We start from the raw sequence: 18,192 nt of genomic DNA, 5'->3' as shown, positions 1-18,192 counted from the left end.
CACCCAACCCATTAGCAATGGTGCCAAGAGCTCTTCCAAACAAGTTTTGCCCTTCATCGTGGAAGTAAAGTGTGTTGAAAATTAAAGCGACATGACAGAACATGATAAATTGCTACCTAAGCATTTGTTCTGAGGCCACAGAGTTTAGCCCAGTCTCTTCATTTACAAGTGAGAAAACAGTTCCAGAGGGAGGAAGAGTTTGTCTGAAGTTACACACATCTCCGGCTTACTCAGTGAACACTGAGCTGCTTTCCTTTATTATGTTTGGACGATTGGGATCTCCAGGCTTTCCCACCCTCTCATCTGTGCCTCTTGAGTGCCTCTTACAGCTCATTTCTGGGAAGCTCTTTTAGACTTTTGAGCTGTTGCTTTGCATCAGAGACTCTTTCTGCCCTCCCAGGGAAGCTCAATGGGTTATTTTGTTACTTTTGACTACCTGTAGAAGCCAGCCTGCACCTTGTCCTTCAGTGGTATTATACCCTTGTATATCCCCTTCCTCACTGTACCAGGTTTGGTCTGTGCGACCAACAGCATACAACAAAAGTGGCAGTGACACTTGTGAGGTTACCTTCTGAAAGGCTGTGCTTTCTATGCGGGTGCCCTCTTGCTGTGTACAGTGCTCTCTCCTCTCTTGTTTGGGATAAGCAAGCTGCTGTTTTGTGAGCAGCCCTATGAAGAGGCTTGCGTGGTAAGGAACTGAAGCCTCTGCCAAGAGCCAGTGAGGAGCAAGGCCTGCCAACAACTAGTGTGTGAGCTTGGAAGTGGATTCTCCTGTTCTAGTCAAGTATTGAGATGACTACAAACCCAGCTGATAGCCTGACTGCAGTCTCCTGAGAGACCCTGAGTTACAACGGCCTATCTAAGCAGCTCCTGGACTTCTGACACTCATAACTGTGAGATAATAAATGGTTGTTTTAAGCTGCTAATTTTTTTTTTTTGAGATGGGGTTCATTATCAATTTTATTTTGACTCTTTCATTTTTGAAAAATGTAAATGTTAAGAAGTTTTGTTCACATGAATAGGTAGGAAGAAATGAAAAGTTTTTCTCACAGCACTGTCACACAATTCTTTATGTACCAAAAACTGCTTTCCTCTGAGTTATGTACCAAAAATTCCATCATGATCCTCAGAAATTAATGTTCATGATTCATTAACTGACAATTCCATTAGTCACTTCAGCAATTTTGTTGAAAGCAAAGAATTAGCAACCACTTGTGTTGCAAAAGTTCCTGCAAGGCAGAGATTGGAGTCATTCATTTTTCCGTATCAACACCCTTGTTTTGGCTGGCCCAGTTTTTTAGTGCTCAGAGGTTTCTGCCCCCTGGGGCAATGCACCAAGTTCAGCCACATTGGGAGTAAAGGGGAAAGAGGATTGTGTTTCTTCTATAAAATGAGAGAAGGGCTGTTGAGAAAGAGGAGATGGGGAAGGAGAACCTACCTGTCAGAAACTCAGGTACGTCTTTTAAAGAAGTCAGTTCAGTTCAATTCAGTCATTCAGTCATGTCTCTTTGCAACCCCATGGACTGCAGCACACCAGGCTTCCCTGTCCATCACCAACTCCCAGAGCTTGCTCTAACTCATGTCCATTGAGTCAGTGATGCCATCCAACCATCTCGTCCTCTGTCATCCCCTTCTCCTCCTGCCTTCAATCTTTCCTAGCATCAGGGTCTTTTCCAATGAGTCAGTTCTTTGCATCAGGTGGCCAAAGTATTGGAGCTTCAGCTTCAGCATCAGTCTTTCCAGTGAATATTCATGACTGATTTCCTTTAGGATTGACTGGTTTGATCTCCTTGCTGTCCAAGGGACTCTCAAGAGGCTTCTTCAACACCACAGTTCAAAAGCATCAATTCTTTGGTAGTCAGCTTTCCTTATGGTCCAACGCTCACATCCATACATGACTAATGGAAAAACCATAGCTTTAATTATTTGGACCTTTGTTGGTAAAGTAATGTTTCTGCTTTTTAATATACTGTCTAGGGTAGGAATTTAAGAGTCTAGAAATTGTTTTCTTTACAACTGAATGTGCCAACGGACTCGTGACAACTCTTCATGTTGCCATGAAGAACATACATACATATCTATCACACTTTTCTCATCCTTTCCTTCATGGCTGGATACTTGTTTTGGCTACTGTAAATAATGCTGTAATGAACACAGGGGTGCAGATCTCTTTTCAAGTTAGTGCCTTCTTTTTCTTCTGATAAGCTGCTACATTTTCAGATACTTTGTCACACAGGAATAGATAACATAACCAGCTTCCTTTCCCACTACAACAGTTAGTCTTTTTTGCACTGCGACTTGTCGTTCCATCTCTGTCCTGTCCACCATCCTTGTCTCATCACCTTGTGCCTTCACATGTATCCTCATCACGAACACTCCTGAGGTCAAACTCAGACGTCATCAAACCTGCTAGACTACACATGGTACCAGTTGGAGTAGATTGTGGACTTAACTTGGAATTTGAGAAAAGCTGAATAAAGCAACTACTTGCAAAAGTGTGAGTAGGGCAGAGGGTAAGGAATATTGTAGTACCCCAGGGCTAGTAGAGGTAAGCAGCTGTTACAGCCTGATGCCTGATGGAATAAGGTGAGGAAGCACTAGTTGGCACCTCGAGACAGAGAGAACTCTGTGAAGAAGGCCCCCTGACAGGAGTTGGACCTGTCGGTCCAGGACCCAGCCAGGCATTGACATGCCAACTGGGAGGGTAGAATGCAAAACACCTCAGTTCCTGCTGGTGCTTCTCTCTCAGCTAAATCTAGCAGGAAGACATCAGGGAAACCTATGTTAGTTTGGCTTCCCTTAGAAAACTATGCAATAAAGGCATAAGTAAAAGTCATTCATTTGAGAGGTTCAGGGAAAACTAGTAGAGAAGGGAGGAAGTGACGCAGGGAAGAGAAGGTAGCCAGGAAGACTGTGTTATACTAAACCAACTATCAGAGTGGGTGCCTGGAGCTGAGTCCCACAGAGCAACTCAGGAAAATGACATAAATGCACGCCTCATAAGGGTCTCATCATTTCTGCTGTTACAGAACTCCACCAAAGGGTGAGGGAGTGGGGGCGTTTATACCTCTAAAGTCTTTGGTTGAGAGCTGTTCCTGGGGATGACTATTAATTCCTGGGTATGTATAGAATGCCAGGCCAGCAGATTGGCCTTGTGTGGTTCTGGGAAAAGCCCTCAGACACAAAGATGCAGATACAGTAGCAGTTGGAAGTCTGCAGAGAATGGAAGAGGGTGAAGTCTGAAGGTTTTGGGCAGGGCATCAACAGGGTCTGCCGCAGGGGCTGGATGCAGTAGAGACGCCCCTCCCCATATACAACACAGAGTGGAGAAGTGTGTGAAGGGTGAATCTGGAGGGACAAATAAAACTTACATGCATATCCAAAGTAACTAGGTAATCACTTTGCTGACAAAGATCCATGTAGTCAAAGCTATGGTCTTTCCAATATCATGTACAGGTGTGAGAGCCAGACTGTAAAAAAGACTTGAGCACTGAAGAATTGCTGCTTTTGAACTGTGGTGTTGGAGAAGACTCTTGAGAGTCCCTTGGACAGCAAGGAGATCAAACCAATCAATCCTAAAGGAAATCAGTCATGAATATTCACTGGAAAGACTGATGCTGAAGCTCCAATACTTTGGCCACCTGATGCAAAGAACTGACTCATTGGAAAAGACTCTGATGCTGGGAGGGCTGGGGGGCAGGAGGAGAAGGGGATGACAGGGGATGAGATGGTTGGATGGCATCACCGACTCAATGGACATGAGTTAGAGCAAACTCTGGGAGATGGTGAAGGACAGGGAAGCCTGGCATGCTGCAGTCCATGGGTCTCAAAGAGTCAGACACGATTGAGTGATTGAACAACAACTATATTTACCAATACTCTGTAAAATTTAGTAGCACTGTTTGCTTTCAAAACTGCTTTTCCTTTTGAGTCTCACAATTACTTCCTCTATCACTGCACTTCCTCTATCATGCATCTAGTGGTCTGATTGTGCATTAACCATGGCAGGAATTACTCCAGTACATGCAGCAGAAAACAGAGGCACAGAGAGGACTTAACTCAGTAAAAGTCAGCTTGGTGCAGGGCATTTAGAATCAGTTCTGCCACTTAGTGGCTGGGTTATCTTAGATAAGTGAACTTATACTCTTTGGGAGGTTAAGTTAATAACATTGAGGGTACTGACATTTTCACAACAGAATTGTTGCAAGGAATAAGTGGTATGATGCATGTAAAATCCTAGCTACATGGTATGTGCTCTTAAAGGAATGTTTTTTAAGTGAGTAATCTTTTTTGAGGAAAAAAAAAAGCAAAGGCTTTTATTACATGTATTTTTCTTGAGCTCATAGTTTACTTCAAAAATTAGTTCAACTGGACTGAGATATCTTCCAGTAATAGGCATTCTCTTCTCTCTCAGCTACATGACTGTGTGATAATTGAACAGTCTGGAATTAAGCCATGAGAATTGATTCAAATAATAACCACATTAATGAGACCACATGACCGCCACTCCACTTGAAAGCTATAAAACAGAAACTTTCATTTCCTTTTCTTTATTCCTGTACTCTCAGAAGCCTGTTTTATCTCAAATTCCACATATTTGGAGAGAGTTATTTCATTTTACCTTCTTGCCTAATCATTAGTTCAGAAAGTTCTTTCAGCTGCAGTTAAAAAAAAAAAAAAGTTGTCAATTAAAAAATGCCTGTATCTAGTTTTCAGACTAAAAGCGTATTTCTTTTCATAGTTAGCAAGCAAGTGGGGCTTCCCCAGAGTAAGAAGGCATTTTGCCCAAGGGTCTGTAGAGCACAAAGACCTTGAGAATTTTTCCAGGGGGAAGGGAAGCAGAGAAACACAGTGATCAGAGGAATCCTGGTGCCCAGTGCCTGAACTCTCTGGAAAGAATTGAGCTGTCTGGGGGCCTGTAAAGAGGGAGTTTATGTCTGAGCCAGGCCACAACCATACCTGGAATGAGATGAATCACCCCACATGCCTATGTTTTTAACTCAAAACTGTGGTCATCTTATGATCCGCGAGTCTTAGCTTTAAAGGGATTTTGGAAGTGTAAGTGTCTTAAAAGAATACCTAATTTATCTCTCCCCCCGACCCTTTTGGGGTCAAAAGACCTGGAGAGGGGTAGGGACTCACTGAAGATCACTTTGTAAGCTAGTTAGAGCCAGCAGAAGAAGCCAGAATACAGTATGATTCAGTGGCAGTTTTATGCCCATTACTTTGTGTCCATGGGGCACTCACTTCCCTCTGACTCCCCAACTTTCCACCATTCCAACGGAATCCTCTATTTGTGTACCTCCAATGTAGGGAGCTCATGACACCCCAAGAAAGCTCATTCTGTTCCATTTTAAGACAGCTCAAAAAGAATTCTTCTTTAGAGTGAACTAAGAACTGCTTCTCCTTGGCTGAAATTCTGGGTCTAGGCTGGCCCTCGAGGTGGCTCTCTTTGTCCCAGTATACCTTAGAGCTTTGCTCAGAGTCCACATGGCCTCCAAGAACCCCCCATCTCTGCATCCTGGTTTCTTATAATCCTGTATTTTTTGGACTGCTTTAGAAGCTGAGAGGAATTTTATATTCTCAGTTCAGTTCAGTCACTCAGTCATGTCCAACTCTTTGCAACCCCATAGACTGGAGCACACCAGGCTTCCCTGTTCATCACCAACACCCGGAGTTTACTCAAACTCCTATCCATCATGTCAGTGATGCCATCCAACCATCTCATCCTCTGTCATCTCCTTCTCCTCCCACCTCCAGTCTTTCCCAGCATCAGTTTCTCATTTCCAATGAGTCGGTTCTTCACATCAGGTGGCCACAGTATTGGAGTTTCAGCTTCAGCATCAGTCCTTCCAATGAGTATTCAGGACTGATTTCCTTTAGGATTGACAGGTTGGATCTCCTTGCAGTCCAAGGGACTCTCCAGAGTCTTCTCCAACACCACAGTTCAAAAGCAGCAATTCTTTAGCACTCAGCTTTTTTTATAGTCCAACTGTCACATCCATATATGACTACTGGAAAAACCATAGCTTTGACTAGACAGACCTTTGTTGGTAAAGTACATACAGAATTACCTAGTTAAGGTTTCCTTGAGACTGGACGGCTAGAAGTAAACACAAATGTGATGGCTAATTTTGTGCATCAGCTGGGCAATAGTACCTAGATACTTGGGCAAACACTTCTTGGTGTTGCTATGAAGGTACTTTTTAGATGAGATTGCTAATTTAATAAGTAGACTTTAGTAAAGCAGATTATCATCCATAATGTGAGTGGGCCTCCTGCAGTCAGTTGAAGGCCTTAAGAAAAAGACTGTCCACCTCTGAAGAAGTGGAAATTCTGCCAACAACACTTCCTCTGGGCCTTCAGCCTGCTATTCTACCCTAAAGATTTTGAAGTTTTCAGCCTCCACAATCATATGAGCCAATTCCTTAAAATAAATCAACCTGTTTCCCCCCATCTCTCTTTATCACACACACACAATTGGTTCTGTTTGTTTGGATAACCCTGACTAATATATGTTTTCAAGTGTAGGACTTTGCCTTTAGGCAGAACTTCAGACCTCTCAGCATCCTTCAGTCATTCATTCAACAGAGAGAACATTATTCTGAACCAAGTGCTGGTGATAGAAAGGAAAATATTGCAAAGACAGTTCTGAACTTAGGGCCTTGATAAACTCATGGCTCAGAACGTAAAGCATCTGGCTGCAATGCGGGAGACCCAGGTTTGATCCCTGGGTTGGCGAGATCCCCTAGGGAAGGAAATGGCAATCTACTCCAGTACTCTTGCCTGGAAAATCCCATGGATGGAGGAGCCTGGTAGGCTACAGTCCATGGGGTTACAAAGAGTCAGACACGACTAAGCGACTTCACTTACCTTACCTTAAACTCATACTCTGACCAAAATCATAGTGCAGAGTGTCAGAATGATACAATGCAATCAGGATAGTCCTGGGTTCCTGTCCAGCTTTGACAATTGCCAGCTGGTGTCCTTGGGAACTCACTCACCCTTCCTGAGCCTCAGTTTAGTTTCCCCATCTGTAACAGGAGGGAATTGGATTAGATGATTGTTAATTTTCCCTTTGATTTTATATATTCAGTGTCCTAGTTTATTGAAAATTCAGGAAGGGAAGAACTGTAAATAGTATCAGGCAACCAATGGGATGACAAAGAATGCTGAAATAAGACTGATAAAATTAGATGCAGAATTGGTTAGTGCTCTAAAGGGCAATAAAAACATCTACTTTAGGGCTCAGGAAAAAACCTATAGATGAATATATAATTTATATTCACTATGTATACATAGTGAAAGGAGTGTGACAAAGCTGTATATTGTCACCCTGTTTATTTAACCTATATACAGAGTACATCATGCAAAATGCTGAACTGGATGAATCACAGCTGGAATCAAGACTGCTGACAGAAATATCAATAACCTCAGATATGAAAATGATACCACTCTAAAAGCAAAGAAAGTGAAGAGGAACTAAAGAGCTTATTGATGACGGTCAAAGAGGGGAGTGAAGAAGCTGGCTTAAAACTCAAAAAACTAAGATCATGGCATCCAATCCCATCACTTCATGGAAAATAGAAGGAGAAAAAGTGAAAGCAGTGACAGATTTTATATTCTTGGGTTCCAAAATCATTGCAGACAGTGACTGTAGCCATGAACTTAAAAGACACTTGCTCCTTAGAAGGAAAGCTATGACAAACCTAGATAGCATATTAAAAAGCAAAGACATCACTTGGCTGATGACAAAGGTCCAAAGAGTCAAAGCTATGGTTTTTCTAGTAGTTATGTACAGATGTGAGAGTTGGACCATGAGGAAGGCTGAGCGCCAAAGAACTGATGCTTTCTAACCGGTGCTGGAGAAGACTCTTGAGAATCCCTTGGGCTGCGAGGAGATCAAACCAGTCAATCCTAAAGGCAATCAACCCTGAATATTCATTGGAAAGACTGATGCTGAAGCTTAAACACCAATACTTTGGCCACCTGATGTGAAAAGCCAACTCATTGGAAAAGACCCTGATGCTGGAAAGGATTGAAGGCAAAAGGAAATGAGGGCAGCAGGATGAGAGCACGGAGTTAGTGTGAGAGTTAGTATCTCACACTAACTCTGTGAGGTAGTGAAGGACAGGCAAGCCTGATGTTCCGCAGTCAAGGGGTTTGCAACAAGTTGGACACGACTGAGCAACAGATGTATACCAATAAGCAGTGTTACCAGTTATAAGAAGGGAAAATTGAGACTCATAGACAGTAAATGCTTTGTCCAAGTCACATAGTTAGTAAGTGCCAGAACTAGGATCTATTCCTAGTGCTGTATCCTCTCTGAATAGTTTGTCCAGGTATAATTTTGAAAATGCTAAAAGTATTCATATATATAGTAAGCATGTATCAAAGTTTTATTTAGATGTTTAAACAAAGGAAATATAAGATGACAAAGAATGCTGACAAAATATTGCTGTTAGATGCAAAATTGGTTAATGCCCCATAGGCCAGTAAAAACATAACTTTGGGGGTTATCTTTTCTATCAGACAGGAGTAATTTGCATCTCTACTGGACAAACCAACCAAACAACCAACTAACCAAACAAACAAACTATACCTTATCAAACATTCTACAAGTTAGCATCTAACTTTATACAATTAATAAATCTCTGGACCCTAATTAACAGTAAATAGTAAATCAAACAAACATATGTGTTTCTAGAGAGTCAGATGATCTTTAGGCAGCTTGTTAGGCCATGCTCTTGAATGATGTTGACAGGACATCTGGTCATCCTTTTGATTTATTCCTGAGTTCTGGGTAACTTCATCAGTTCACCTCTATGACTAAAAACTTTAAAAATTGTTTATGATCACAAAAATGGCTGGTTTCATTATACGTTGGGGATATTTGACCTGACTCATCTACATAGAAGACTCCTTGTTATATGGTGGTCAGCAAATCTAGAACACGTGGTGCTGAACAACTACCACAGCTGGAGGACCGATTTCTGCTTGAGATTTCACAAGAAGCTAGGATTGAATGTTCATTACCCACTATCATTCCGAACATATTTTTAACTTGACTGAGATATAATTCACATATCACACACTTCATTCACTTGAAGTGTGCAGTTCATTGGCTTTTAATATGTTCACAAAGCTGTGCAACTATCATAACAATCAATTCTAGAAGATTTTCATTATTCCAGAAAGAAATCTCACCTTCTTTAGATGTTGCTCCTCAACCCCCTAACTACTCTGACCCCTGCTGCTGCTAAGTCGCTTCAGTCGTGTCTGACTCTGTGCAACCCCACAGATGGCCTCCTACCAGGCTCCCCCCGTCCTTGGGATTCTTCAGGCAAGAACACTGGAGTGGGTTGCCATTTCCTTCTCCAATGCATGAAAGTGAAAAGTGAAAGTGAAGTCGCTCAGTCGTGTCCGACTCTTAGAGACCTCATGGACTGCAGTCCACCAGGCTCCTCTGTCCATGGGATTTCCCAGGCAAAAGTACTGGAGTGGGGTGCCACTGCCTTCTCCGACTCTGAGCCCTTGGAAACCATTAATGTTTCCACCTCTATTGATTCACTTGTTTTTGATGTTTTATGTGAATGGAATCACATAATATGAGGTCCCTTGTGACTGGCATCTTCCATTTAGCATGATATTTTCAAGGTTCATCTTGAAGTCTGCACCAGTACTTCATTTTTTTTTATTGCTGAGTAATATTCCATTGTAAGGTCATGAAGAATTACTCTGTTTTCCTTTTAGAGTTTCACAGTTTTAACTCTTTCATTTATGCCTTTGATTCATTTTGACTTAATTTTTGTATGAGGTATGAGGTGGGAATCCAGTTTTACTCTTTGGCACGAGGATATCCTGTTGTCTCAGCACTTCTGTTGAAGAGACTGTTCTTTCCCCCACTTAATTGTTTTGGCACCCTTATAAACACTTGACTGTAAATGTGAAGGTTTATTTCTGACTCCTCACTTTTATTTCATTGATCTATATGCCTATCATTATTCTAATACTGCACTGTTTTGATTACTGTAGCCTTGTAAGTTTTGAAATTGAAAAATGGGAATACTCCAACTTTGTTCTTATTTTTAAAGATTGTTTTGGATACTTAAGGTCCCTTGCATTTTCATATGAATTTAATTTACAAGCTTGTCCATTTCTGTGAAAAATACACTTGGGCTTTTGATAGAAATTGAATCAATGTGTATTTATTGAGATGATCATGTTATTTTTGTCCTTGACTCTCTTGATGTGGCATAGTACATTGATTTTTGGATGTTAAACAACCTCGTATTTCTGGGATAAATCTCACTTGGTCATGTTTTTGTGTATCTGTGGTCTTGTGGCTAGGTGCATATATGTTTATAATTTCCTGATGGATTGGCCCATTATAAAAGTGCCTCTTTTTGTATAGTTGGATGTACACCTGCCATTTCATTTTTTAAATATCTCATATGCATTTTTGTTCTTTCATTCCTCCTTTACTGTTTTCTTTTGTATCAAGTAGTATTTTCTATAATTTAATGATATTTAAAAATTGCTCTTCTTTGCTCATCTATTCCAGCCTGAGAAACCCAAAGCTAAGAAATTAACCTCTATCAGATTTTACTTGCAGTCCCTAAAAGTAAGTGACTTCATCTTTTCTCAAGGCCCCCAACATTTGCTAAGCTTCCTGACCTGCCAGCAAGTGAACTTCTTCCTATCTTACTAGCATAATGCTGGGCTCTGTAAGCCATAAAATAGGTTTATCAGACCAGTCTCCTGGGAGGATTCATGGTCTAGCTTCCACAAGGAAGTACAACTCCTGGTCCTTAATGGTTACATGATCATATTTTCTCAAAAGTAAAACCATTTGAATGGCTTTGTTTGTGCAATAGATTTGTTCAGTTACATCCTGATAGAGATTAAGGGCAGATTCTTTGATTCTTGGCCATTATTCTTTGCAAATAATTACTAGGGGCTCACTAAAAGTCTTCACTTTTGAATTCCAAGGGGTCAGTGAGAATGAAGTATCATTTTTAAATATTTCCTTTTAGTTTGTATAAGCATAGCTTGCCATATTGGGGGTTAGAGAGATCAGGAAGAAAGCAAAAGAGAAAAAAGGCTATTCTCACAGGCACAACAAATATAAAACATTAAAAATAGTCCAACGACAATATTCTACAACAAATGACCACAGTCCACAATTATGCTCCCCTCATCAACTTATTAGGCTTATATGACTTATTCTTGACTCACAAATCTTGGACCAGAAGCGTACTTCCATGAAGCTTTCACTTGTGGACTAGCAAGAGTCCTAGCGATCCTGCCTCAGTGCTGTAGTTCAGTCTATGGGTATCTACTTGTGGCTGCAATGCCAGCTAGCATGGAGAAGTGGTGCCTGGTGCAGTCTTTCCCACCAAGACATTGGGACTGTCCTTGGCTGAAGACTTAAGCATGCAGTAGAAGGCTTGAGGTAAGCATGCAAGGAAAGCCAAAACCTCTTGATCTTGATCAGACCGATGGCTCTGTTAATTTATTTGAGAAAATAACTAATACTGATTTTATTCTAAAATCCTACTGATTGCAGACTTTGTCAGGGTTTCCTCAAAGGGAAGAATATACTGTGGACATGGGGATACTGATAAATCTACTTCAAAAAATAGACATAGGGAAGAGAGAACTTCCTTTTTTGATGGAACAGCTTGTCTCATTTTGTGGGCTTAATATATAATGTGTATCCTACAACAGTATTAAGCCAATTAAGAAAACAGAGCATATCAAACACACCTAAGTAACTTTCTTATCCTTCCTGACTGTGAATGACAAACCATGGATTATAAGGTAAGAGGCCAAGCCTTTGATATTTTAGTCATCCTAAATAGAAAACAACAAAGATGGTTTGACATGTAAAAACACATTAATACTTACATTTTTATAAGCTACAAAACAGATCTTGGGAAGGTAATATTGAAAAGAATTTTCAAAGAACCATCAATAGCTTAAAACAGAAGCACAGATGCCTGGGGACAATGAATGGTTGTAGCTTGGCTACTTATTAACCAGAGTGACAGTGCTTGCTTGCTTAGTTATGCTCAGTCATGTCTGACTCTTACGACCCCATAGACTATAGCTTGCCAAGCTCCTCTGTCCATGGGATTCTCCAGGCAAGAATACTGGAGTGGATTGCTATGCTGTCCTCCAGGATATCTTCCTGATCTAGGGATCAAACCTGGGTCTCCTGCATTGCAGGTGGATTCTTTATCAGCTGAGCTACCAGGGAACACTGGTACTAAATAAACATAACTGTAGGTATAATTATAAGGAACTTCAACTGTTAAAAAAATGAGGAACTTCTGCTATTGTTTCGTTTTGAAATAATCAAGGGCACGACAAAGTCAGCAGAAAGTACAGACAGTTTCTTCTGGTTAGATATATAATATTTGATATCTGCGCAGATTACACTGAAATTAAAATTAACTTTTACTATCTCTTGCTGAGAACAAACTAAATGGTGGTGGTGGTTCAGTCGCTCAGTCGTGTCCAACTCTTGCGACTCTGTGGACTGTAGCCCACCAGGCTCCTCTGTCCATGGGGATTCTCCAGGCAAGAATACTGGAGTGGGCTGCCATTTCCTTCTCCAGGGGATTTTCCAACCCAAGGATCGAACCCAGGTCTCCCACATTGCAGGTGGGTTCTTTACCAGCTGAGCCAGAAGAGAAGCCCACAAACTGAATAGTCCAAGACAAGTTTGTAATTTTAACATAGAGAAAAAAAATAAAATTCTACTCTTGTATTAATATAACAGTTGGCATCAAAGAGCTTTTTAACAAGTTTTATGAGTAACAAGCCCATTAAAGCAGAACCAATTTTGCCAAAAGTTTTAATGTATTTCATTGCTTCTTTTGAGACTTATTATTTGTAGGTATTATAAACCATAGAAAACAAAGTTTTCTTTACCTTGAACTTCTACAGTGTACTCATTCAAATTTTGTCTCTTACTAATCTTTCACATTCTGACACAGTCATTTATTTTACCTCAAGACAAATTGCTCTTTTATGTTGATAAAACCATGCTCATAATCTTACATACACATTCATATTTCTTTGCTACTTCAATTCTTAATATAGTCTCAATGGCCCATATAAATTAAAACTTTTTAAAATGTATACATTTACTTGAAGAGAACTGACATTATCACAACTAGATTCTTTTCTTCTAGAAAAGTGATACGTTCATATGTTTGCTTGTATCTTATTTTGTGTATCTCAAAAAGATTTTTCTTGTTTTCATCATATTGAATAAAACGGGATCCTAACAGAATAGATAGCCCAGAAATAAACCCACAACGCCTATGGTCAATTAATCTTCAACAAAAGAGGCATCAGTATACAATGGAGAAAAGATATTCTCTTCAGCAAGCAGTGTTAGAAAAGCTGGACAGCGTGTGTAAAGCAATAAAGTTAGAGCATTCTCTCACATTATACACAAAAATAAACTCAAAATGGCTTAACGACTTAAATATAAGACATGATACCATAAAACTCTTAGAAGAAAATAAAGACAAAACACTCTCTGACATAAACTGTACTGATGTTTTCTTAGGTCAGTCTCCCGAGACAAAAGAAATAAAAGCAAAAATAAGCAGATGAGACCTAATCCAACTTAAAGGCTTTTATATAGCAAAGAAAACTGTAAACAAAATGAAAAGACAACTTACAGAATGGGAGAAGATATTTGCAAATGATGTGGCTGAGAAAGGCTTAATTTCCAAAATATACAAATAGCTCATACAACTCAGTATCAAAAAAACAAACAACCCAATCAAACCTAAATAAACATTTCTCCAAAGAAGACACATAGATGGCCAAAAGGCAGATGAAAAGATGCTCAACATTGCTAATTATTAGGGAAATACAAATCAAAATTACCACAAGGTATCACCTCTCATTGGTCACAATGGCCATCATCAGAATGTCTGTAAGTAATAAATGCTGGAGAAGGTATGGAGAAAAGGTAACCTTCCTATACTGTTGGAGGGTATATAAATTGGTGAAGTCACTACACAGTTTCCTTTAAAAACTAAAAATAGAGCTAACATTTGATCCAGCAACCTCACTGCTAGGCATGTGTCCAGAAAAGATGAAAACTCTAATTTGAAAACATATATGTATCCCAATGTTCATAGCCACAGCATTTACAATAGCAAAGACATGGAAGCAGCCTAAATGGCCACTGACAAATGAATGGAGAAAGAAAGAGGTGTCCCCTACAACGGAATATTATTCAGTCATGAAAAAGAATGAAAAAATTCCATTTGAAGCAACATGGATGGACCTAGAGATTATCACACTAAGTGAAATAAGTCAGATAGAGAAAGACAAATGTCATATGATAGCACTTATATGTGAAATCTAAAGAAATGATACAAACGAACTTAATTACAAAACAGAAATAAACTCATAGACACAGAAAACAAACTTATAGTTACCAAAGGGGAAGGGGTAGGAGGGATAAACTAGGAGTTTGGGAGAAGGCAATGGCAACCCATTCCAGTACTCTTGCCTGGAAAATCCCATGGACAGAGGAGCCTGGTAGGCTGCAGTCCATGGGGTCACTAAGAGTTGGACACGACCGAGCGACTTCACTTTCACTTTTCACTTGCATGCATTGGAGAAGGCAATGGCAACCCACTCCAGTGTTCTTGCCTGGAGAATCCCAGGGACAGGGGAGTCTGGTGGGCTGCCGTCTATGGGGTTGCACAGGGTCGGACACGATTTAAGCGACTTAGCAGCAGCAGCAAATACAAAACAAGTGAACATCAAGGTCCTGTTGCATAGCACAGGGAATTTATATTCAGTATCTTGTAATAGCCTATAATGGAAAAGAATCTGAAAAAGGTTATATATTTATATACAATATATAACTCATTGTGCTGTACACCTGAAATTAACACATTGTAAATCAACTATGCTGTAATTTTTTTTTTTTAAAGATCATACCCATTTCTCTTTTTTTTCCAGCACTACTGAGATATGCTATGCTATGCTAAGTCACTTCAGTCATGTCCGACTCTGTGTGACCCCAGAGACAGCAGCCCACCAGGCTCCCCCGTCCCTGGGATTCTCCAGGCAAGAACACTGGAGTGGGTTGCCATTTCCTTCTCCAATGCATGAAAGTGAAAAGAGAGTGAAGTCGTTCAGTCATGTCTGACTCCTAGCGACCCCATGGACTGCCGCCCACCAGGCTCCTCCATCCATGGGATTTTCCAGGCAAGTGTACTGGAGTGGGGTGCCATTGCCTTCTCCGACTGAGATATAATTGACACTTAACACTGTATAAGTTTAAGATGTATAACATGTTGATTTGATACATTTATAAACTGTAAAATTATTAGCACCATAATATTGGATACCACCTCCATCCCATCACATAGTTACCATTCCCTTTGTGTGCTGAGAACATTAGGTTCTACTCTCTTAGCATATAAATTACAACATTTAACCAATGTAACTGCCTTCTATTTCCTCATGGAGATTACTGTAGGCAAGTAACTGAATACACTTTGAAATACACAAACATTTAGCTACTAGCAAAACAAACATTACAAAACCTCCTCTGGCTACACACATCACTTTTACATTTCTTAAGGTGGCAAACTAAAGATATATACTTGCTGCTGTTGTTCAGTCATTCATTCATGTCCAGCTCTTTGTGATCCCATGTACTGCAGCACACCAGGCTTCCCTGTCCATCACCAACTCCCGGAGCTTACTCAAACTCATGTCCATCGAGTTGGTGATGCCATCCAACCATCTCGTCCTCCGTCATCCCCTTCCCCTCCTGCCTTCAGTCTTTCCCAGCATCAGGGTCTTTCCCAATGAGTCAGTTATTTGCATCAGATGACCAAAGTATTGGAGTTTCAGTTTCAGCATCAGTCCTTCCAATGAATATTCAGGACTGATTTCCTTTAGGATTGACTAGTTTGATCTCCTTGCTGTCCAAGTGACTCTCAAGAGTCTTCTCCAACACCACTCAAAGGCACCAATTCTTCAGCACTCAGCTTTCTTTATAGTTCCAACTCTCACATCCATACATGACTACTGGAAAAACCATAGCTTTGACTATTTGGACCCTTGTCAGTAAAGTAATGTCCCTGCTTTTTAATATGCTGTCTAGGTTTGTCATAGCTTTTCTTCCAAGAAGCCAGTGTCTTTTAATTTCACAGCTTTAGTCACCATCTGCAGTGATTTTGGAGCCCAAGAAAATAAAGTCTGACACTGTTTCCATTGTTTACCCATCTATTTGCCATGAAGTGATGGAACTAGATGCCATGATCTTAGTTTTCTGAATGCTGAGTTTTAAGCCAGCTTTTTCACTCTCCTCTTTCACCTTCATCAAGAGGCTTTTTAGTTCCTCTTCACTTTCTGCCATAAGGGTGGGGTCATCTGCATATCTGAGATTATTGATATTTCTCCCTGTAATCTTGATTCCAGCTTGTGCTTCATCCAGCCCAGCATTTTGTATGATGTACTCTGCATGGAAGTAAATAAGCAGGTTAACAATATACAGCCTTGATGTACCCCTTTCCCCATTTGGAACCAGTAGGTTGTTCCATGTCTGGTTCTGACTGTTGCTTCTTGACCTGCATACAGATTTCTCAGGAGGCAGGTAAGGTGGTCTGATATTCCCATCTCTTGAAGAATTTCCCACAGTTTGTTGTGATCCACACAGTCAAAAGCTTTAGTGTAGGCAATGAAACAGAAGTAGGTGTTTTTCTGGAATTCTCTTGCTTTTTCTATGATCCGATGGATATTGGCAATTTGATCTCTGGCAAAGGTTTGATCTCTTTGCAAAGGCAAAGGTTCCTTTGACTTTTCTAAATCCTTTCTTTGGGATTGGAATGAAAACTGACCTTTTCCAGTCCTGTGGTCACTGCTGAATTTTCCAAATTTGCTGGCATATTGAGTGCAGTACTTTCAAAGCATCATCTTTTAGGATTTGAAATAGCTCCATCACCTCCACAAGCTTTGTTCATAGCAATACTTTCTAAGGCCCACTTTACTCAATAATTGTATTAGATGAGAGGAATATGTCTTATTTTACTATTTTACAAGAGAGGCAACTGAGCCAATAATGGTTATTTAGCTACTGAGTGACACACTTAGAATTTTGCTTTCCTGATTTCTAATCCAATATACCACATTATTTCTCAAAACTTGTGCATGTGCAAATGAAAAATATACCAAAGAAAATATATTGAAGAAGAAAATTCTTGCACAGATGTGATTAACAGAGAAGGTATCTGAAATGGTTTGCATCCTAGTGGAGTAGCCTTTAGACAGCATTTTGACAGAACCTAATGATATTAGACTACAGTTTCTTTTATTCAAATTCCCTCTACTATGGGGGAGGGGAAGATCTCCCAATAAGTTGAGCTCCTGATGGTTTTCCCTTTGGAGTACTTGTAATGGAGGATCAAAAAAGTGAAATGTGAATGGTTTCCTGATTTTTGTTGTAACAAAAGCTTGTTGCTGAAATTAGCTCTTCTCCCCCTCCTACTACCCAAACACAGCATCCGTTATTCTTCCCTTCCAAAGCCATCTCAGCAAAATCAGCCCACCTGAGACACCAGACCTAATGTAGGACATCTCCCATAGGATACTCAAGCTTCCTCTCTGGCTTGCTTTTTGGGTGGCAGGGCAAATTGTGACTAAAGAGAGACGCTGCTGCTGCTGCTAAATCGCTAAAAGAGAAACTGAGACACCGCCAAATGTGAAGTCAGACTAAGCCTGGCTGTAACTAGCTCTGTCTGGGGCCTCTGCAGTCCCTAAGAAGGAAGCAGTGTTCACATAGGGCACTTGGAGTTACCAGTGGTTCACCCAAAGGAACCCCCTCTCTCTGTCCCCGATACCCAAAGAACATTTTGTGTTGAGATTGTCCTCCCTTAACTTCTTAATTTTTCCCTGTCACCAGTTTTGTATTCAACCACTCAGAATTCTCTGGGTACTTTAGGATCCCTTTTCATTAAAACATGCTGTTGGGTAACAATTGCTAGAATTTTCTTCAAGTCATTTTTCTTGTCAGTTCCCTTCATCCTCATTGTTCTCCCTCTAAAAAACTGGCATCTGGTAGGGATGATTTAAAGGTCGTTTCTGCTGAGCCTATCACTGACTCAGAGAAAACAGTAGGGGTTAAGTCCGGTGCCTACA

The sequence above is a fragment of the Bubalus bubalis genome, chromosome 9 (genome assembly GCF_019923935.1).
Source record: "Bubalus bubalis isolate 160015118507 breed Murrah chromosome 9, NDDB_SH_1, whole genome shotgun sequence".
In the NCBI taxonomy this organism is placed as follows: Eukaryota; Metazoa; Chordata; class Mammalia; order Artiodactyla; family Bovidae; genus Bubalus; species Bubalus bubalis.
This window is presented reverse-complemented; position numbering follows the sequence as displayed.